The sequence below is a fragment of the Mastomys coucha genome, unplaced genomic scaffold (genome assembly GCF_008632895.1).
Source record: "Mastomys coucha isolate ucsf_1 unplaced genomic scaffold, UCSF_Mcou_1 pScaffold23, whole genome shotgun sequence".
Classification (NCBI taxonomy): Eukaryota; Metazoa; Chordata; class Mammalia; order Rodentia; family Muridae; genus Mastomys; species Mastomys coucha.
In genome coordinates this window covers 27,915,526-27,938,259 of record NW_022196906.1, presented here as the reverse complement: position 1 = coordinate 27,938,259, position 22,734 = coordinate 27,915,526, and the positions used below count along the sequence as shown (strand labels likewise).

At 40.0% G+C, this 22,734-nt stretch overlaps 1 long non-coding RNA gene and 1 other non-coding gene across 2 annotated transcripts; both read right to left on the bottom strand.

The window, feature by feature from the left end:
* Positions 1-529: 529 nt before the first annotated feature.
* Positions 530-14,983, bottom strand: LOC116073596. The gene is made up of 3 exons (XR_004111884.1): positions 14,935-14,983; positions 2,301-2,355; positions 530-799 (listed from the first exon to the last, which is right to left on the bottom strand). It is a non-coding gene; the product is annotated as an uncharacterized LOC116073596 (long non-coding RNA).
* On the bottom strand, positions 10,492-10,622 carry LOC116074116. The gene has a single exon (XR_004112086.1). It is a non-coding gene; the product is annotated as a small nucleolar RNA SNORA17 (small nucleolar RNA).
* Positions 14,984-22,734: the final 7,751 nt, after the last annotated feature.

Here is a 22,734-nt window from a genome sequence, read left to right as displayed (position 1 = left end):
TGGACTGAGACTGTTGCAGCACAGTCACCCAGGCCTTTAGTAGATAGGGCTCTAAGGAGGACAATCATGATGGCTAAACATTGTGAACTAACCACTGGCTCCCTAAACTCATATTTTCCCAAGAAGCAACTCATTTCCTCTGTTGACTGCTCTTCTCTTATCATTTTATTCATCATCAAGGAAAGCTTCATGGCACAGTTGTATGAAGTCCTCAGATAGATAATAATCTGCTCTGACTTTTAAAAATTGTGCATGTGAGGTGGTACTCTGAAGTAAATCCAGTCTTCTGATTCTGCAAATTAAACTCAATCCCCTGCAACCACACCCAGTGTTGGCTAAACCAGGACAGACGTATAAATGCATTTTCTCTCTTGCTTGGCCCCAATGACCATCATGAGCCAATAAAGGGTACCTTAAACTCAGAGGCCAATCCTAACTAGGTCTCCATCCATGAGCAAGTTAGCTCATCTTTATGAATTTCCTTTTCTTTATCCATCAGATGGATTTAATGTTGGCTGTTTTCATAGTTTTGTCTATTAAATTATTATCAAGTATGAAGAGCTAGCAGCAAAGTGCCTGCTTATCAGCAATCTTATAACTTCTTCTTCTATATAGTTATTATAGAAATAGACATAAGAATGTATGTAGTTTTTCCAAGGGCTTCTGACTCCAGTCTCCCTACATTAGGTATTAGAGAATACATCACGGAAAGGGGTGGATTTGATTGAATAGAGGCAGTGATATTTGGGATGCTGACTGACTGAGTTGCCTACATTTCCTCTGGGTCTTCAGACATTTTCTGCAACAGAACAGAGCACAATCAGAGAAGGACCACTTCAGTGATCAAGGAGTTGGAGAGATTGACAAAGAGAAGGAACTTGTTATGCATGAAGGGCACAGAAATAGTTATATTGAAACTGTTGGCATGGCTTTTCACTGTAGAAGAACGAGGGAGCAAGGGATCCCTCAAAAGCAATGAAGAGGCAATTCAGTAATACAGAAGAAGTGTAATGCACTGTAGGAAGTGAATTTGTGGAATTCTTTCCTACAACAAAATGGAACATGTTGCAGTGCTAAAATCATGGCAATGGTGAGTGACATTCACTGATTTGTTTCAGAGTGACTGAGGTTTAGTAGACAAAATGGGTTAATCATCCCAGGCATATTCAGAACCTGTTTCTTGAAGGACAACTTTACATTTCTCTTTTGCCCAGGACCATTTATGTAGACCAGCAGCTCCCAACCTGTGGCTTGGGACCTCTTTGGCAAACCTGTGTCTCTAACAATATTTACATTAGGATTCATTACATTATCAGGTACAACAAAGATACATTTATGATTGTGGGGGTCACTGTGACATGAGGAACTATATTAAAGGGTTGAAGCACTAGGAAGGTAGAGAAGCGCTGGTCTAGACAGAGATAGCACATGGTTTCCTAATCTTTTTCTATTGTGACTCTGCTTTGTCTTGAAAACCTTTCAGGTGGCATTGGATGTATATAGCTGTGGAAATATGTATACAAATCCAACTTGCACTGGCAATAAATGATAACACAATTCCTTGGTGCATATGCAATCTTACCATTTATTGAAAGTCAAAGCAAATTTCCAAAGAAGTAATTCCTCATTTTACACAAAGAATTAAATCTTGGCTAAATATTTGATTCTGAAGGACATATAGTATCTCCTTTATGTTTTTGGGACTGATCAACATATTGATTTTGGAATAGTCAATGCTGGTTCACATAAACATGTAATATAAAATGACAAATGCACATTTAGGACCATCTCAGAAATTGCTGAGAATTCTGTCCAAACCTCAAGCAAAAAGCCATTCAACATTTTTTTTTTAAAAAAAATACAACTCAAAACATCAACTCAAGCTGTAGTTTCAAAAAATCAAGAATTCTCACACTAACCTTCTAAAGTCCAATATATATTCATTTGGTCCTTAGCATGCTGAGGAATGTCAGTAAGGAAATATCAAAGGATTTGATGTTCTGTAATTAAAGCATTATTTTTCTGTAAAAGCATAAAACTTCTTACTTGCAATAAAAACACAGTGGAGCTTAACATGCAGTCCCAATCTCAGGCATGTCTTCTATGTAAAGTGATGGTAACTCCAACAGTGAGCACACAAACTGAGGAAGTGAGCTGCCTCAGTCACAAATGGAGTCTGTTGTGTAAGTGTATGTCCTACCAGTGTTTCAGATGGGTGTTATGCTAGCTGTAATTGAATCTGTGTTAAGTGTTGGAAGATAAGAGCTCAGAGTCAGAAAGATACATTTGAAACTACTTACCTCTAAAACAGACTCTGGATTGTCATCTCCTCTTTAATTTACAGCTCAGGTAAATCTTTGGTAGCAGAGAAAAAGCCAAGCGTGAGAATGCTACGGTTGCACAGGCCCACCTGACAATCCTGATTACATGGTTCATCTTGTATAGAAATCAAAGTCTTGAATTACAAGAGTCATCCATTTCAGAGGGGTTATCTTTAAATCTACCCAGAGATTAATGAACATTCACAAATTGTTTCGTAGAAATGTGTGAATCAATACTGGGGCAATCCTACAAAATATAAATTTAGCCACAAACCCATAGGATATGGTGTAAATTCCAGAAAAAGGGTCAATACGAATTTTTAAAACTTCTTGTGAACTGCACCCTCAGTGTTGACCAAGAAGGTATCTCTGTCTGCTCTGCCTGAAGGAGGCCTTTCCAGATTGTCCATCCTGTCTTCTTCATTGTCTCCTCCACTCTGGGCATCCTCGCGATTGAGTGATTGAATGAGAGAATTCTTTAATGTGGGGCTATCTAATACCATTGTAAGAAGTTCAGTAGAACCTTATAATCCCTGGCTGAATCTTACTACAAGCCAGGAACATGTGCCATCTCCTCCATCCAACTATGATAATGACAAATGTCTGCCCTTATTCAAGAAATAGTGATTCCAGATATTCACCCAAAGATCACTCAAAGAGAATAAAATATGATAACAGTAAGAAAGATTATTATTAAAATAGCACACTATATGTGGCCCAGTGATGCCCATGTTTGCTTTTCAGAGTCTAGATTTTGTATCATCGATGTGGTATAGTAGCTAAGTATCATATGCCACAGGCTTGACTCATTAGACATTGAAAAAATTATGGCATTTTTCTCATTTGTAAAATAGATGTGGAAGGACCGTGAAAGACAGAGATTATTATATACTGCATCCCTACATAAATATTTAACATTATTCTGCTCATGAAACTTTATGTCATGTGGAGAATTATCTCTCATTCTACTGATGAGGACATAAAAGCCTGAAAAGTTAACAAATATTATTATAATAGAAATACATTGCTACATTGATTTTTCTAATCCAGATTCTTTGGCCCCAGATTTAGCATGCACATTTACTCTTTTCTACCCATCTCATACTCACTATTTTAAAGACTTGGTCAATTTTCTATATCCTTTCTAAACATGGTAGAGAAGGAAAAATAGACACCTGTCATGTTATAATATACCAGAAGTCAAATAGATGCAAGCATCATACTCAATAACTTCCTGAAATATGAGCTGAATTAGTCCTTTGTCTTTATTATTAACCTAGCTTCAAGTGTTTTCATGTAGCAGAGAGTTGATTAAGTCAGCTACAATAGAACTGCACAGACATAGAGAAGTTGCTTTTGACAATTCAAAACTAGGAGCTGGCATATTCAAAGTCTGATCATCTAAGACACTGTTACAATATCTGTTATTACAGCTAAATGGTTGCCTAGTACAGGATAACCATCTTTGTTCTCTGTCCGTGTAAGGATCTGAGAATGCTAGAGAAGTCTCTGAGGTCTCCTTTATAGACAAACTGCTTCCATTCATGAACACTCTACTTTCATGACTCAAGTTGCCTAACAAACTCTCCACTTCCTAATTACATCACTTTGGGGACAGAAACCTTTAGATATGGACTTTTAGAGGAAGGACATGGACATCATGGTGTATCTTAACTGCCAAAAAAATGACTCTAGTAAAATGAATATGTGTGGCAGCTGACATATGTAGTGTAGCATTATTAACCTCTATTTTTGGCAATAGCTGTTCATTCTATGACCAATAATCATATTCAGTACAGAGTGGTCCACAAAGCTGCCTGGCCCCCTCCAGTTGTGGAGTGAGATATAGTAAATGGCTACAACAAAATTTACTAGTATCTTGGTCCATTTTCTTACCCTAACAGTGTACTAAATATATGCAAGTTAATAAAGAAAATACATGCTTTTTTTTTTTTTTTACTGTTTGAAAGAAGGCATATGATGTGGATCATGACACTGAAGAAGGAACCACATAGTAAAAGAAGGAAGGCATGTCTCTCATAAGCCTCTGATTGTACTATCAGAAGTAAATACTTATGGTTTTATCTCACTCTGATTGCTTCCTAGAGATCTTGTCTCTCAATGTCTTGACTTTACACAAACTGGGGAATACAATTTTCAACCCATGGGTTTTCAGGACACATTCTAACCATAGCATCTAATGTGCAACTATTGCCTTCCAGGTAAATTACTACCTACTGGAAGGAGCCTCAGAAAACTCTGGGAGCTAACAGAACAATACACCATGTAATGAATGGTATTATGTCAACTTGATACAAGTTAAAGTCATCTGAGAGGAGGAAATGTCAATTTAAAAAATCTTCATAAAAGGAAAAAGGTGCCATTCCTGGGTTCTTTTCAAAGGGCAGACTAAGCAAGCTGGAAGAAGTAAGCTAGAAAGAAGCACCCCTCCATACCCTCTGCATCAGCTCCTGTCTCAAGGTTCCTGCCCTGTTGGAGTTCCTGTCCTGACTTCCTCTCATGATGAAGAATAATGTGAAAGAGTAAGTCACATATAACCTTTTCTCACCAAGTAGCTTTGGTCAGGATGCTTAATCACAGTAATTGTATCCCTAACTAATACAGTTGTAAAGCTCAGAAGACTACAAATACCATGATGCACCTTGGCAAGTTTATGTAATCCGCAAGAACTTGTGAGAGGAGGAGGTTTTGTCAATAGAATCGACTAAAAGCTGGATAAATGATATCAAATGTGTAGCTTTCCTCAATTATATCCATTCATGCTGGGTGTGGACTTTTCAGGGATTCAGTTGCTTCTGAGTCATCCAACTCCTGCTAACCTAAGTCATCACACTGCTGTAACAAGCTAGACTGATGTGGACTTATTTCTCTGAGCTGTGCTCTGTGCTTTGTCTGGAATGAATATTCATTTAATGACATCTCCCCAGTAAGTCATGGAACAAATGAATGCTAAAGTACAACAGAAAAAAAGAAATGTGCTTTTTTTCCATTGGTCATATTCATTGTGGCATGTCTTGTTTATTGGTTGGTGGTATATTCCTCTCACTCTCCTTTTCTTTTTGTCCCATAAAGAGGCGGAGGGAATTCAATATAAAGGTTTTCTGACTCCCTCACAGCAAAAGTTGGTGCTTTAACTCCCCATTTAAATATCTCTGAGTTGAGGCTCAGTCAGACTCTTTAGGGTAGCAGAAAAGCTTAGCCTTATGTTCTACTGACTAAAGAGAAAAAGACAGCTACAATGTCTGTACCTCTATCTGAATTCAAATACAATGTTTGATGATTCAATGATAGTTCTGTTTCACAAAGGAAAGACATTGGGATTTATAGCCCTGATTCTCAAAGCTTCTGAATCATTACAGACAAATCTTCATTCAGATAATTTCATCCTGAGAGTCTCTGCCAATGCCTGACAAATACAGAGGTGGAAGCTCAAAGCCAACCATTGGACTGAGCACAGGGTCCCCAATGAGGAGCTAGAGAAACTACCCAAGGAGCTGACGGGGTTTGCAGCTCCATGGGGGGAACAACAATATGAACTAACCAGTAGCCCCAGAGCTCCCAGGGACTAAACCACCAACCAAAGAGTACACATGGAGGGACCCATGACTCCAGCTGCATATGTAGCAGAGGGTGGCCTTGTTGGGCATCAATGGAAGGAGAGGCCCTTGGTCCTTTGAAGGCTCTATGCCCCAGTGTAAGGGAATGCCAAGGCCAAGAAATGGGAGTGGGTGAGTTGGTGAGCAGGGGGAGAGGATATGGGTTCTCAGAGGGGGAAAGCAGGAAAGGGGAGAACATTTGAAATATAAATAAAGAAAATATCTAATTTTTTTTAAAAAAGAAAAGACAGGGAGCTCAAGAAGAAAAACAAAAAACAAAAAACAAGTATTGCTGTTCTTCAGACACTGAATTAGGATTTCTGTTATACATGCCTTAATATATTCCCAATACATAGATATAGAGCATACATGTTCCCAGGAAAGGAGTTAGTGAGGTTGGAGATGTATATAAGATGTCTGTGTGTGTGTGTGTATGTGTGTGTGTGTGTGTGTGTGTGTGTGCGCACGTGCATGCACACGTGCATGTGTGCATACACAGATACATACAGATGTAGATATTGGAGTCTTTTACTATAAATTAAGAGGCAGGAGATGAGGAGAAGTTCAGTTGCTTATGAGTTTTGTCAAACATGGTAATTTTGCTATCATGACATATTTACTCCTCAACAAGCCTGTTGAGCTTCATTTGGTTTCTCTCTTTTTCAGATAAGGGAAGATTGTGCCTTGAGATTGGACAACTTACTGAGAACCACAAAACTAGTCTAACAGTTATATTCAGAACCAAGGGAAAATTGATGCACAAAGCCTGCCTCTCTCATGTTCTTTGGATGAATGCCTGGATAAGAATTGAAGTAAAGGGGATCAGGAAAACAGGAAGATGGTGTGCTCTCTCAGATGTGGAGAATGGGGTGAAGTCCCACATTCCAGATGCAAACGTACACCTCTACATTTCCTCAGAAATGCCTATAAAGACTAGGGATCTGTGAGCACATGCGAGTTGTTCTCCACTTGTACTGCTCTTTACAGAAACATGTTTTCCAACCTCCCTCTCTCCAAGTTGTCACTAGAAACCACACTTTCCTGAAACCTGTAGTAGATGCACTCTCCTCCTATAAACAGAATTCACATACCTGCAGGCTTGCTACCAGATTTCCTAACGGTCTCCAGGAAGATTTTGACAGCTGAGTGATGTCAAGTAACTGCAAAATGCAAAATAGAACACAAGGAAAACACCCAAGGGATTCTGTGCTTGAAGCTTCATGTGGGTTTTGTTAAACCTGAGGAAGGCTCTCAGGATGACAGGCATGGAGCTGGCATCCAATGTGATCCACACTGTGCTCCCACTTGGCTCATTGCCATTTTCATCTGGACAACGTGTAAATGCTCAAGAGAAGAAAGAGAATCCAGCACCCCATGGTCCCACTTTGGTAGAGGGATGGCTGATTCTCTATAGCTCTGTAGGATCACAGGTGGTACCTGCAGCTAGGCTTGGTGGAGGGAGAAGAGAGAAGTGGTAAACACTGATGAGCAAGTAGAAGGTTGCTTCTGTGAAACCTAAATCCAAGCAGAGTCTGCCAGAACGTAATTGGAAGCTGACAGCTTTCGAATGTCACTTCGTGCCCAGGGTCATCTCTGTAATTGTACAGGAGCACACCCTTCAGACACATAGCTGGCCACCAGCTCTGTTCTCTTTTTTGTCTGGGCTCTGGCTTCAGCAGGAGGCCTTGGGTCTAGAGAAAAGTGGCACTTTTCTCTTCTCCCATCTGGTAGCATATTACTTCCCATAAATTGAGTTTGGAGGGGTCCCAGCTTTGCTTTGGGGAATATCTCCTCTCTCTAGTAGTCCTGAGATTAATTTCTAGTAAGTGACTGTGGAAAGTACAGAATGTAGAATAATTGTAAAAACTCTGGTATTATAAAGCACAATGGATCTAAGTGCAAAACTCTGCATTAATATAATGTGGTTATGGCAGCAGCCACAATGTGTGAGTGGGTGTTCAAGTCACATTCTGGGGTCCCTGTGATACTCTGACTTTTCATATTAGCATGGAGGCAATGCATATTTAAAATGGAAAGTTTCTCTGAAGTTCTCTCATCCTGTGTGAGAATCCCCTCTATACAGCTCCCCATATGATGATCAGCTGGAACAGGGGAGCCTCCAGTATTCAGAGAGCTTGGGTAATGCTCAGCAGAAAATGTAACAAAGACATCATTGGATGGCCTTATAGAAGTGTAGAACAGGATATGTTCACCATAGCAATGGGGTGAAGAAGGACAGAGGTTAGATCACATAAATCAAACTAAAGGTAGCTAAATAGAACCAGCATCAGCAGCTATAGTTTACAAATAGTTTCCTAAATATAAAGAACTAGAAGGGAGGATTTTGATATTTTTTAAAACAAATAAATGAGAAATTCATTCTACAGAAATGAAAATGCTAATTACCCCAAGTTTTCCTTGCACATTGAACACATATATCAAGCTATCAAACTGTCCCTCATCATATGTACAAGAATTACAAGTTGATTAAACATTTTAAAAAAGAATATTGACAAAGGTAATAGGAATCCGGCATACTGAAGAGACACTATTCCTTGGATATTAACCTAACATTGGTACATATATTACTTAATGTCACAGGGACTGCAGAAAATATGTAAGAATCTAGAATTCTTTCCCTTAAGCATTTCCTTGGTTCTTTGTGAATTTCACATCATGTGTTGCAATCCTACTACTATCTTCCCCTTCCCCCAGACCTACCCTCCACCCTTGTAACCTCCCCTCAACAAAGAAAACATTTTCTTTGTGGAAGCTGTATCATATTACAGTGTGTCTGAGAGTATACCCTTTTGTCCACACTTTTTTTTTTTTTTTTTTTTTTTTTTTTTTTTGCTTACAAATGTTCATTGCAATGAATGGGTGGTCAGGTATAAGGCTCTGGATTCTGATAGTCAGTTGATACTGGAAATTTACTGGTACTCCTCTTGGATATCTTGTTGGTGTTGTGCCCTGTGTCATGGACGTCCTCTTGTTTTGAATCTATAGGAATGGCCCCTTCATGCACTTCAGCAGTTCATCGATGGGGTAGATGTTGGGGTGGGCCAATTCAATGCCCTGGATCTGGGACTGAGAGATATTTGAGCTGCTCAGCCCACCGGCCCTCCTGCTCTCATACCCTCAGCATCAGCTCACCAGCGATCCCTGCTTCCAGGGCTAACCTACCCTGCTGCCCAGGTGAGTTTCAGCTCCTGTTCTTGTTGTACTATAGCAGGTGAGAGGCAAGGCCTGGCCAAATTCTCTCATGACCCCATTGGAGCTAATACTCCAGCCTGCTGCTGGTGGTGTGAGCAAAAGGGAAGGGAGGGAAAGGATTTCTCCCTTGATTATGCAATAGCATGGCAGACAAGTGCTAATTCTGGCTCTCTCACACTTTGGCCCTTGGGCCAGCTCATCTGAAACCCCCAAATTCAGGGTCAGCTCTACTGTGCTGCCCAGGTGAGATTCAGGACCTGTTCTTCTGCATGCTGTAGCAGGTTAGGGACAGGGCCAGTCCTCCTGTTTCTATGACCCCAGGACCAGGTCTCCTATGCCTGCTGCAGGTGATGAAGGAGGAATGGGGAGGAGGGTATCTCTCCCTCATCTATGCCACAGCATAGAAGATGAGTGGTAGGGCCAGGAGTTCTGCACCTGCATCCTTGGAGGCTTACCAGCAACTCTAGGAAGGTGCAGCCACTCTCCTGAGTACCACAGCTGGCTAGTGCTTGGGTAAGCTCTCATGTTCCCATGGCCAGCCCTCCCATGTGAGGAGTGGAGCCTGTTCTAAGTGACATTCAGATATCAACATGTCCCCAAGCAGCATACCAGACTAAGGACATCGTGATTTGGGTGGCAAAAGACCCTTGCTACTGCTGCTGCTGCTGCTGCTGCTGCTGCTGCTGCTGCTGCTGCTGCTGCTGCTGCTGCGGGGCCATGAACCAAGAAGTGGCTCCAATGGCAACATAGGCCAGGACTCCACCATGATCCCAAGTGGCATCACCTACTACTTACACCTGTTCCTTAATACCCTTGAGTCTCCAGTTTTGCCTTTCTTCATTATACTCACATCCTTCTGTTTCTTTCTCTTCCATTTCCCCACCACTTACTTGCTCTTCTTAGTGGTACCTGGGGTCTCTGAGTATCTGGGTTCATTTCAGAAATGGTCTCAGGATTACTATGTCCTTGTCATGCATTATGAGCCTGCAAAGGAGGTCATGTTGGGCATAGTCTGCCCATGCCACTCCCCAAGGACTGACTGTTGATCTTAGTCTAGCTCCCTGTCCATGTCCCATGGTGGTGGTCTGGTGGTCATCTTACTCTTTCCGTGGGCTGCCTGAGTAGCCTCATGCCCCATAAGAGGGTCATCTGTCTCAGGCTCATTGCTGTTCAGTGCCCTCAGTCCCAGGCTGGGTTTGTTTCGGTTCCAGCTTGGTCCTGGTGCTGAGAGTCACTGTGGTCTTCAGGGTGCTGGGCTGGTGGCTATCTCAGGCTATGTCACTGTCCAAGGCCCTAATGCCAGACTAGTGATCATCTTAGGCTGGCTTTTCTTTTCAGGGAATTTTAGGCTACTAATCATTCAGCTGTTTTAAGGTCAGAACACTAAGCATAGATATAGCTCTCTCCTTTCTGCCACCTACTGAAGCACATGTGGCACAGCAGCCACATCTGCAAAGCTTGCAGGGGTAGGCTAGAATTCTTTCTACTTAAATATTACAGATCACTCACACATGTCCTACTACACTTCTGACTTGTCTGCTGACCTTCCCACTCACTTGTCCATGGGCTTTAACATCAGCTCTCTTGGATTCTAGTTGTAGAGTGGAGGCATTGAAAAGCTGTGGGCAATAGGAGAGGATGCCAAACAGAGGAGAACCCTTCTTTCTCTGCCATTTCATCACCATGCACTTCAAGTGACTAGTCCTATGGAGGGGTCTTGGGTAGGAGTTTATCTAAGAACCCAATAGAATGAAATGATCCCAGCTATCCTAATGACACTGAACAAAGCCTCTGGATGGAAGATTCCTCAGAGAGTTTGGCAACACCTTATCAAATGCTATTTCTAGTCCTTTCTGAAGGCAGACATTTCTTTATGCTGCCACACCCCCCCCGGAGTAATTTTTGTTCTTCTCAATTGAAGATGATGATATTTACTTTGTCAAGAGGTCCTCTCTTGACTTACAGTTCTCCCTCCCTTACTGGAATAACTTAAACTCTCAAACTGTAATTCAGTTCTGCACTGGGCTCACCTAGATGCAAAAATCCCTTCACCATTCCCATTTTAAGATGCCAAAGACTGAGGCCAGTTCCCTGTCTCAGTTCTCAGCCACGAACTCAGAGCATCTTTCAGAAAATGATCAAAATATCTTACAATGCTGGCTAAAGCTGGCAGTCTTTATAGGAAAAAATATCTAGCAAATAAAACAGCCTCTTAAAGGCAGAAACAAATGTTAACAGGTGAATATATTTCCGGCGAATATGACGATAACAGAACCAGCACTCGTTGAGTGTTACTGAATGAAAATATTAGCTGAATAAAAATGCTAACTATAGACACACGCTAACAGCTGAACAGAGCGAGAACTGTGCAGCAAATAATGTTTACTGAGGGAAAATATATTAACTGCAGGAGAAAAGAAAGGAGGTTGAGTGATTTATAACAACCAAATACCTGGAGCGGAGGATGCTTCCTCTAGTAGTAGATTGTTACAGCATCCACAGCCCCATGTCACAACACCTCAGCCTGACTTGCCAGCTCTTTTAATTCGACGCTTTTCTCAAAAAGATGCCTCTCCATTCCAGACACCAGCAGCATGTATTCATTTATAAAAGGGTTGTTTCCTGTGGTACCCTGGATTGTTTGCCAAATTGCTCTCCTCTAGCTCCCACACATTGGCATTACACATGTCACCGACATGGACATGGTTTCCCACCTTAAGTTATATGTAGGGGTAGGACTGTAGATGACGAGGTCCCAAGTGTGGGGTCAGATGAAAGCCTTTTGTATGAAAAGCCGTGCTGAAATGAGCTTGCAGTGAGGAAACATTAGCAAGTAATTCTTGACACTGGGCTCAAACAAAACTTAGAAATGTGAGGAAGTATGTTTCCAGTCTATATGAGGTAATTGTTTTGACAAGTTAGCTTAATTGACATGAATGAAATGAGTGTGCTGAGATCTCCATGGCAAAAGAAAGGAGCCCTTTTGTGAGTGTCTATACAAATTGACTTTGCAGTGCACTATGGGAAGTGTCAAATGATGTGGGTGAGTTGAAATGTTTTTGTTGTTGCTAGTTCTCATATTTATTTTTGCATGGTTTTGCAGCAAGGCTGAAGTTTTTGCATGTCAACTGTAGACAGTCTTTCTTCTAAGCATTTCTGTTTGCTTTGTCTATCTTATTTCCTAACTTTCTCTGGGCTTTACAGTGAATTTGAAGTTCCCAATAGTGGGACAATGAATTATAAGAGGAGAGTCTAACAACTTATCTTACTCGGGAGTCCACTCCTGTGCCAAACTTTGACAAAAATGTTTCTAACACATAGTAGGCAGACTATAAATATTTATGAACTAAATGGAAGAAATATGTCTAGAGCTATGTGTCTTCCATTCCCTTTCATGATTAGCCCCAAACTTTCAAACTGGTGATTTCAGTGAACTAGATTATAAATTGGGGGCATGTAGTTGACTTAACAAATGTCTCATACATTTACCATGTTGTTTAGCAACCAGGTCTGAAGGAGTTAATGCTCACAGAGTGCTCACAGAATGGAAGCAATGGCTAATGTTGTGTGAATAACAGTAAATAATGATTTCTTTGCCTTTATGAGATGGCTTCTAGATAGAAGAGAAGAAGGACGCATCAGTGCCATCTGCAGTGTTTATGGAAAGAGACTTTGGACTTATGGCAATAGCCTTGGCACAGGGCCTTATCTTTGCACATGTGCTGAGTGTGCAGCCCAGAGGACCGAGAACTTAGATTCTTTTAGGGAAAGGGTCCTTGCGGAGGTGTTCCGGATGGGAAGAAGCTGGGAGAACTCTTAGCTGTCCACAGAGCCAAACTCTCACACCTAGTAAAGCAAGAGGCAAGATGCTGGTTGGATAATTTTACTTTTTTTTCTCAACTTTATTGAAGTATAATTGACAAATTAAGATAATGTATATTCAATATGTGTGATGTGATTATTTGATATACATTGTGAAATGATTGCTGCAATCAAATTAATTAATGCACATATTACCCCAGTTGGAAGTGTGTGTGTGTGTGTGTGTGTGTGTGTGTGTGTGTGCTTGTGCCTGTAGTGAGGATATTTAAAACCTATGCACCTATGCTTGTTGCAAATTTCAAGGAAACAATTATCACAAGGGTACAGGGTATTTCTGTAGACTTTCTTCAGTTTACAGTCTTTAGTTGGTACCCTTTGACCACCTTCTTTCTACTATTCCCAGCCTTGGAAACCAATATTCTACTCTTCGCTTTTATGAGTTTGACTTTTACAGATGAGATCACATTGTACATACCCTGCTGCATCTGGCCTTTTTTATTTAAGATGATGCCTTCCACATTCGACCATTTAAATATGGCAGCTTCTCCCTAATTTCAAAAACTAAGTATTAAGTAGCCCAGTAGGTACATATGCCCCATTTTATTTGTTCATCCATCAATGAACAGTCAGGTTAATCTCATAACCTGGATATTGTGAATAATATTCAATGGACACAGAAATGCATATAAGAAAACATTAGTTTCATTTCCTTCAGACATATGGCCAGAGGTTAGATCAATGGCTTTTATGGTAATTCTATTTTTAATTATTGGAGGCATCTCCATACTGTTTTTCATAACGTCTATAAAATTGTTCATTTTAATTAGCAGCATACAGGTGCTAACTTTTAATACACCTTTACCCCCATGTATTGTCTTTGTAATTGTCATCCAGAAACTTCACAAAATGGTATATCAACATGGCCTTGATTTGCATCTTTTTGAAGATAAAGGTTATTGATATTTTTGCTTATTTTATTTTTAAGTTTTAAAATAATTATCTCTTTTTCCTCTGTTTTTTCCTCCAAACCTCCCATATCTTTTTCAAATTCCTGGCATCTCTTTTCATTAATCATTGGTGTGTGTGTGTGTGTGTGTGTGTGTGTGTGTGTGTGTGTGTGTGTGTGTATGTGTGTGTGTGTGTGTGTGTGTGTGTTCCTAAATATAAACTGCTCAGTCTTTATAATGTAACTAGGATTTATGTTTTCAGGGATGATTATTTGTTATTGGACAAGCAAGTGCCGTGCAGTGTTTTTTCCTGGTGAAGACTATGCCCACCACACTCAGTATTTCTTAGTTGTCTGTAGTTCTTTGTGTAGGGTTGAGGTCAGATGGGTTTTCTCCATCCATCTTATGTGTCTGTTGTTGTCCTTGTTCTGCTCATGTGTAGGCAGACATGTTGGTGAGACTTTAAGAGTAAAGGCTTATGACTTTCTAGGAGACACAATCTCACAGCAAACGCACTGATCTTCTGGGTCTCCCAGGCTTTCCATGCCCTCTTCTACTATTTTTCCCCGAGCCCTGGGCATGGAGTATTTAGTAAATGTATCCACTAAGATTGAGTTCCAAAATTCTGCATTTTAACAGGTTGTGGTTTTCTATAATGCTCTCCATATGTTGCTAAAAGAAGTTTCCCTGGTCAAGATTGAAGACAACACTTATCTCTGGATACAAAGTAAAATAATTAAGCTGTAGATAGAGATTATGCTAGTTTAGTAAAGAGGTGGTTGAACTTTTCTTTTTCATATACGTATTGAGGCACGACACTTTTGGCTTTCAAAGTAAAAGACAAAGCTATAGTAATGTAAATAGCATGGTACTGGTATGGATATAGATCCATGAAGCTAAGTACAGAGCCCATAATGAACTCACACACACATAGGCATTAGTTATGTTTCTGTTGCTAATGAAATACTATGACCAAAAACAACTTTAAGGAAGAAAGGCATTGTTTTAACTTACTGTTCCCAAGGGTCTTCCTGGAAGGGAGGGTGTGTCTTGATGGGAGAAGTTAGAAGCTTTCTGATTACAATTTATTTGCATGCTGAAACCTGAGGTAAAAAAGAAACTGGGGGAGTCTATACATCTTTAAATCCAGTGATTTACTTTTTCCAGCAAGGGCACACCCTAAGATTTCATAACCTCCTTCAAATATATATCACCACCACCTGAAATTTTCAAATAAATAAACCTATGGGGGTTGCATCTCATTTAATCAACCACAGACCATAAACTGCTCTAAGACAAAAAACATCAAGAAAACACACTGAGAATGATATTCTTCCAAAAATTAATTCGAGAAAATTGAATATCCACATACTAAAAAATGTTGAGAATGGTTGCTTAATGCATATAGGGGGAAAAAACCCAACTCACAATTGATATTAATCAAATAAATGTTCCAGAATAAAACTAAAAATAATCTGGCTAACATTAGTTTTGACAATAATTTTTTAGGGATGCAACTCTAAGCACAGACGTCAGAAGCAAAACTGAACAAGACAGAGCTCAGCATCGTGGATGCATCCCACTAGGGGTTAATACACCGTGGATGCATCCCACTAGGGGTTAACACACAGTGGATGCATCCCACTAGGGGTTAATACACCGTGGATTCATCCCACTAGGGGTTAATACACCGTAGATGCATCCCACTAGGGGTTAATACACAGTGGATGCATCCCACTAGGGGTTAATACGCAACTTAACAACAATGAAGTACCACAGTGTAAAACTGTACAAAGACATTTTTGAGAAGATGATATTTAAGTGGTTTTGCAGACTGTGATTCTCTCCCCACCCCCACCCCCCCTGCAACAGGCAATTGTCTGTGACAAACATCCTTTTAGATAAAGGGATTGTACCAACCACAGCTTAGTTCTCCTGGATTCTTTCCCCTTTGTCTTTATCTCCTATCTGAAGCTGTATTCTACATCTTGGCCCAATATGGGTCTTGGGCCAAAGTTGGGTCTCCTCGAAGTGCTTGTGGGGTCTTTTTATGAGAGACCATAGCAAAGTAAACATATGTCATAGTTAACATGAAATGCATGTTATACCCACTGTGATTCTGTGATGTTGGAACCATGTAAAAGACAAGAGAACCTGAAGAGAAATGATAGGGGAAGTCTTGGAAGTCCTCTTGCCACAAGAAGAGAAGAGAGGATTCCTAGAAGGAATGGGAGGCCCCAAAACAGAACTGTAACACTAATGTCTGAGGTGTCAGAGAAGACCTGGGAAACTGAGTGACAGTGTCATGGCTGTGCCGGGGGAGAACCAAATCAGAACGAATGCCTACAAAATGATGACAGAAAATAATATTGGATAAAAGAAACAGCCTGTGGATTGGTGTCCAAGACCTGGTTTATACCTGTGAGATGTTCCTTCTTGATTTTTGGCCAGGTTCACTTAAATTTACTGAGCAACATTGATGGAGTTATAGGAAGGCACTTCTGTTGTGGTTTATATGAAACTCTTCTGCATTTTAGGGTCCATCAGTGATCCATTTAGTTATTCACTTATTTCCTCACTGATTCAGAACATTGTCCATTCTTCTCTTGATACCTTCATGCAGGAATCATTAACACTTAAGGATGTTTTCAGTAGTAGAAAGCTTTGGGTCATAAATACCAGCAATAGCAGTAGTAGTGAGAATCCATTACTGATCCCTTTGTGTCAAACACTTTGTTTTTCACTAGATACCTGAAAGGTCAGCTTCTCTTGCAGGCTGCAGACACCATTCCTCTGACTTCATGACTATGCCGAAAGGTTCACAAATTCAGGCTCTCCACAAAGAAAAAATAAATAAATCCACAACAGGCTTGTTCCCTTTTCCTCCCTGTAAACACTCCCTGAGGTACCATATAATCAGAGGAAGGCTGTGACAGCTAGCATGTCTCTGCTCTCCCCACGTCCCAGCCGTGATACGACATTAGAAGCAATTAGAGCTTGTTCTAGGTTGTTTGTAAGATGATTATTATAGCCATTGAAGGGACATTTCAAAACAGTGGAGTTAAGGATTACAACGTGTTCCACATTTCCAAAGCTACTGATGGGGGTGGTGCTGAAAAGAGCCAAAGCTGCAGGGCCAGACAAAGCCTGCATTTCATGCCTGCCAACAAAGCCCTAGGCTGAGATGTTGTCATTGCAGAGCACTGGAGGGTAGGGAGCGGCATCTCATCTTTGCAGAGCTGCTGCTCCAAAGAAGACCCTAGCAGTGAGAGAATGGATGGCACCTAAGCTTACCCATCCTGTCATTCTGTTTTTCCTTAACATGCCAAATGCCTCTTCACATTAGGCACCCAAGCATCTAAACAATAGGAATCCCATGGACATGGTCCTTCCATTCTTTCAAAGCAATGCATCAATACTTAACCAAACTCCTTCTGGAACATCCGTAAGCCCCAGCGTTCACAATTGCATTTAAGCTTAGTTTTGTCCACAGGGTACAAGAAAACCAAGCTGGTCAGCTTGCTGTCCTAAGTTGATTCCTGCTCCTCCTCCATAATTCTGTCTAAGCACCATTCTTCTAGCTTTGCAGGTATAGACTCACAGGACTGCCTTATTCTCTTACTCCTATGAAACTGTGCCTACACCGTAGAAGCACTATTCATGAGCTTTGATTAGTAAGACCAGGAAACTGAGATTCCTGTCCTGAAGCAGCTTACCTTATTACGATGTAAATAAAGGAGTATAGCAAAAGGCGGTGACTATGCAGCAGAGAGGAAAAAGAAGAGCAAAGGAGATTCAATGCGCTTAGTTAAAGAATTTGCCACTAATTTGGAACACAGCAATGATCTCTTTACTGAGCTTTCCCTTCTCCACCAGCTCTAATATCCAGCTCTAACATCATCCTTGATGGGAAATAGAGCTTTGCAGCTTTCTTCGTTAGCACTTACACACTCAAGTCCCCAGCCCTCAGCCTAGTTTGGAGACTTCAGTTCAATATCGGACAGGAGCTCTGTGTGCTTGCCAGAATGAGCTCTGAGTTGGATCTAACACAGTTGTACTTTCCTGCCATATAAGATGGTGATTTGGGAAAAAGAGAGGGTAATGCTGATTATTTTTTTGCTCATAGACCTTTTTACCTATGTCTGCAGTAGATTTCACAGTGACTCCATAATGCATAAGGTTGTAGAACAAAGCTTTCCAAGAATCTATGAAGAAGAATGTGCCAGAGCAAAAAATTAGATATGATAAGCCAGAGCCCAGCTGTATTGTTTTCTCCTCCACATCCCATAGTCTGCTGTGAGTCTGGTCCCAGGTTCACATTGGGACTCAGCAGTAGCACATGGTGTTTGTCTGTCACTTCTATGCCCACACTGTGGCTGGCATGAAATTCCACCAGAACAAGGTGAAAAAATACTATATGAAGTAAATTTCTTGGAATATAATTGAATTAAATCAAACACACTTTTATAAGGCTATTATTAATTAACTGGTCTTTCAGCAACCTCCTGTTGTAGATTTTAATAGGCTAGTTCTGTTTATCAGCTCTGTAATAATTGTGTGTGTCTCTCCTGACTTCATACTTATTCTCTGACACTCTCTGTGGCCCCACAACTATACTCCATAGATGGAGGACTTTTCCAAAGCTCATAATGGCAGATTTCATTATCTGTGTCTTTTATTTTCTTCTTGCCACCTTCTCCCCCCTGTCTCATTTTTCTGTTTGAAATCCCTTTTAGACAGCTGTCTCACTGATCAGATTCCATGGACACTGACACATTCAGAACCCATGGAGCAACCATGAAACCAGGACCCTGGGACTTCTACACTGACTCTGGATCTGATTATTCCATTCTGGAAAGAAGGAGAGGTCTTTGTGGTGATCACAACTCCTCTGGTGTTTGTTTTCATTTGGGGAATATATGTATGAGTTTTAAAAATCTTTTCATATTGTTTATAAATAACATTTTGATCTCATTGACTATAAATGCAATTCAGAGCTTTTCTACCCAGAATATTCTTCCTGAGCAACACCTGGCCAGGCACATGCCTCTGCCATCTGGGGAAACTTATCACAGGCCTGTAATGATTATCATACCTCCACCAAGATGTTGGCAGATAGGAGAAAGTAAGCTCTTGGTCTTTTAACTGAGGATGTTTGGGGAAGAAAAGCAAGTAAACAGAAAGACACTTAGCAGCATTTAGGCCCTGATTGTACAGGGTTTATAGTTCCACACTGCTGCAGGTTTTTAGTCATCTTAAAATTAAAGTTCTGTGATTTTACCATCTTCAAACATCTGCGTCCCTTAGTGAAATTTGACCACTTCCAATGCTCCTCTCTCAGTAGCGGCCAAACCACAAAAAAGCCACCAGTGGCATGTGGCCCCCGATTCTACGTCGCAGATGGAACTTTCAGTAAAGGGGGTCAAGTTGCTAAGTAAATAGAATGCATTGTAAGTGTTGATAGATTTTCTGTTCTGTCCTGGCATTGTGCTCAGTGGAGGATTACCGCTGTGTGTGTTTAAATGTGACAGCTGTTTCATTCACTCCCTGGTGTGTTGGAGAAGCCGTGATAAAGCCAGCAATATGCCTTCAGAATCCTTAAAGTGAAATCCTACAGAAATAAAGAAAAAAGAGAGAGAGAGAAAGAAAGAAATTGCCTCCCACCCCTCCTTAAGTCCATCTTCCTGTCCATTCCTTGTGTGCAATATCTGATTTTTAATGTTCTGGATGAAAACTCTCCACCGAAGACCTTCCACCTCTCATGGCTGGGCATCCCCTAAGCAGTCAGCTTCATTTGGTACTCTGGGTGCAGAGGGAATGCAGAGCATTTAGAAACCTTAATTAAGGAACATTTAGGAAGATAGGCTGATGCGGGGCAAGATTAGCAATGGATTTCACTGTTGCCTGCCTACGATTTTCTGTTTAATTATTACAAGGAGAGCTGCCAGCAAGGCAGAAGCTGAAGGTTTGACGGTGAACTGTGCTGACCTGGATTTCTGTTTCATTAGATTTCATTTAATTCAAGCAAAGGAGGCAATTTCTTAGACCCTAGGATTGTTGAATGTTAACCTTCAGGCCAGAAGAATGAGAGAGAAGGAGAATGTTATCTCCCAAGATTACTGATTTGTAAGACATCATCCTGCTGGAGTCCAGCACCTCTCACTGTTTGGAGAAATGGAGAGAGTGGGGAACCACTGTGTCCCACAGAGGACTTAAATGAGCTGAATAATCCATGCAAGGTTATTCCATGTGAAAGAGGATCTGACTTCTGTCTCGATTAGTAGTTCTCAACCTATGGGCCATAACCCCTTTGTGGATCAAATGGCCTTTTCACAGGGGGCATATATCAGATATTCCATATATCAGATATTTAAATTATGATTCACAAAATAGCAAAATTACAATTATAAAGTAGCAATGAAATTAATTTTTATGGTTGGGATCACCACAAAGTGAGCTGTATTAAAGGGTAGAAGTAATAGGAAGGTTGAGAACCACTAGTCGAAATCCTTTCAGCTTATTCTGGGATGTCTGAGTTTAGCTTGTTTTAAGTGACCCTTGCTATCACATTCCTTACTGAGCATGGAGCTGGGAAGGGCCATAGTATAGCTGCCAAACAAAATAAGGTTTTGGTGGCTGGGAGACTATGGTAAGATGCAAAGCCAGATGAGAAACTGCATGTGACTAATCACATCTCTCCCGTCCAGTGTTTCTCAACCTTCCTAAATCTTCCATTCTTTAATATATTTTTTCATGTTGTGGTGACCCCAACCATAAAATTACTTTTGTTGCCTCTTCATAACTGTAATTTTGCCACTACTGTGAATTGTAATGGAAATATCTGTGTTTCCCAGTTGTCTTAGGTGAGCCGTGTGAAGAAGGATCATTTGATTCCCCAAGAGGAGTCCTGATCCACTGGATGGGAACCACTGTTCTATAGGATCCTGATTTTGTCTTGTCTGTTCTTTCTCCTAAGCCAACAGGAGAATCACATTTATTTTAGGGATTCTGGACATCCATAAAGGAATCTGGTTGAGTGTTAGAGAATTTAAGTTTGACCACTAAAATATGCCTTCAGAATTGTTTAATCAGTGTTCTCTGAAACAATGGGAATACTTTTATTTATATCTCAGAAAGCAAATAGGGCTGGGTAGGAAAATGGCTATTGTAACTCAGCACATGATAGGTTCTTTTTTCTTTTTTTTAAACTTTTATTGCATTATGATGAGAAAAGTTACATGATTTCAATTTATCTGAATTTGTTAACGTTTAAAAACATATTTTAATTAATAGAATTGAATCACATTCTTTTTTTTATAAAGATTTATTTATTTATTATATGTAAGTACACTGTAGCTGTCTTCAGATGCACCAGAAGAGGGCATCAGATCTCATTATGGGTGGTTGTGAGCCACCATGTGGTTGCTGGGATTTGAACTCATGACCTTCTGAAGAGCAGTCGGTGCTCTTCCCCACTGAGCCATCTCACCAGCCCAGAATCACATTCTTGTTCCCCTTTTGTACCACCTCTCCTCCCATAGACCCACCCTTCAATACCTACAATATCATTTTTGTCATATTCCCTAAAATTTATAAAATATATATAACAATATATATTATAATATTATAATATTATAATATTGTTATAATATTATAACAATAAAAATAAGTATTATGAAAGTTGTTTGATATAAAACAACAATCAATTCAACAGTCTTATGTAGATGCTTGTCTACAGCAATAGTGAAAATACATTTTTCTCAATATAAATTTTAAATAACTCCAAACATATTAGCTGTATACTTAAAAATAATACATCACTACTAGTATTTGAACATGAATATTCAAAGTCTTTTTGTTTGTTTTATATTTAGTAGAGTTTAAAATCTTGGCTCTTACTGTGGTACAAGCCCAAAGTAAGAATAATTTTTAGACATTGGGTTTCAATGTAATAAGGCTGTATTTCAATGACCCTCACATCACCAAAGATTTTATCTCTATTGTAGCTAAGCTGAGAGTTGATAGTTCTACTGCACCAAGAAATGAATTGTAGGCTCAATTTTTGGATACAGACTTCCTGCTATGGTCAAAGCTATTTGACTTGAGTGAGTGACTTCATTCTCAGCCCACAGAAAACAGGTTACATTCATTTAAGAAATGGTGTAGTTATTAAGATGGTCTATCCATAAAGTCATTCACCAACTGTTTCAATGAACAATGGTTCTCCTTGGAGGGTGGCACAGACATTAGGTGAGGATAAGAATTTGGTTCATTAGCTGAGATAATTTGGAAAAGCATTCATCTCAGAGAAAGAGTAACTTATAAAGTCTTCTTCTTCAAATTTGATAAAAGAGTTACAAATGTCAAGCAAAGCATTCAATCTCACTTTGTTGTTCTCTTATAAGCCACCTCCCTAGTTAATTATCTATGTTTCTTGTGGGTATATAAATACTTTTGAAATATATAAGCTGGTCTGAAAACCATAGTATAGTGTAAAAACATGTAATAAACAATACTACTAATAGAGAGGCTGAGATAGGAGAAGCAAGATTTCAAGACCCTTATGTTGTACACAGTCAGACACTGTCACAATCAAGCAAGCTGACAGTGCATATAGATTGTACAATATTGGACCTATTTCTCCAATTACCAAATTAGAGAGATCATTGGATGACAATTAACAAATTTCCAATTCCTCATATTATTGGATTTCAATTGATTAGGGTATATTGGTAATATTAATTTTAAATTAATATATTAAGAAAAAGTAATTGTCACTTCCTATTGTTTTTGTTGTAAGAGGTAGAATTAGGT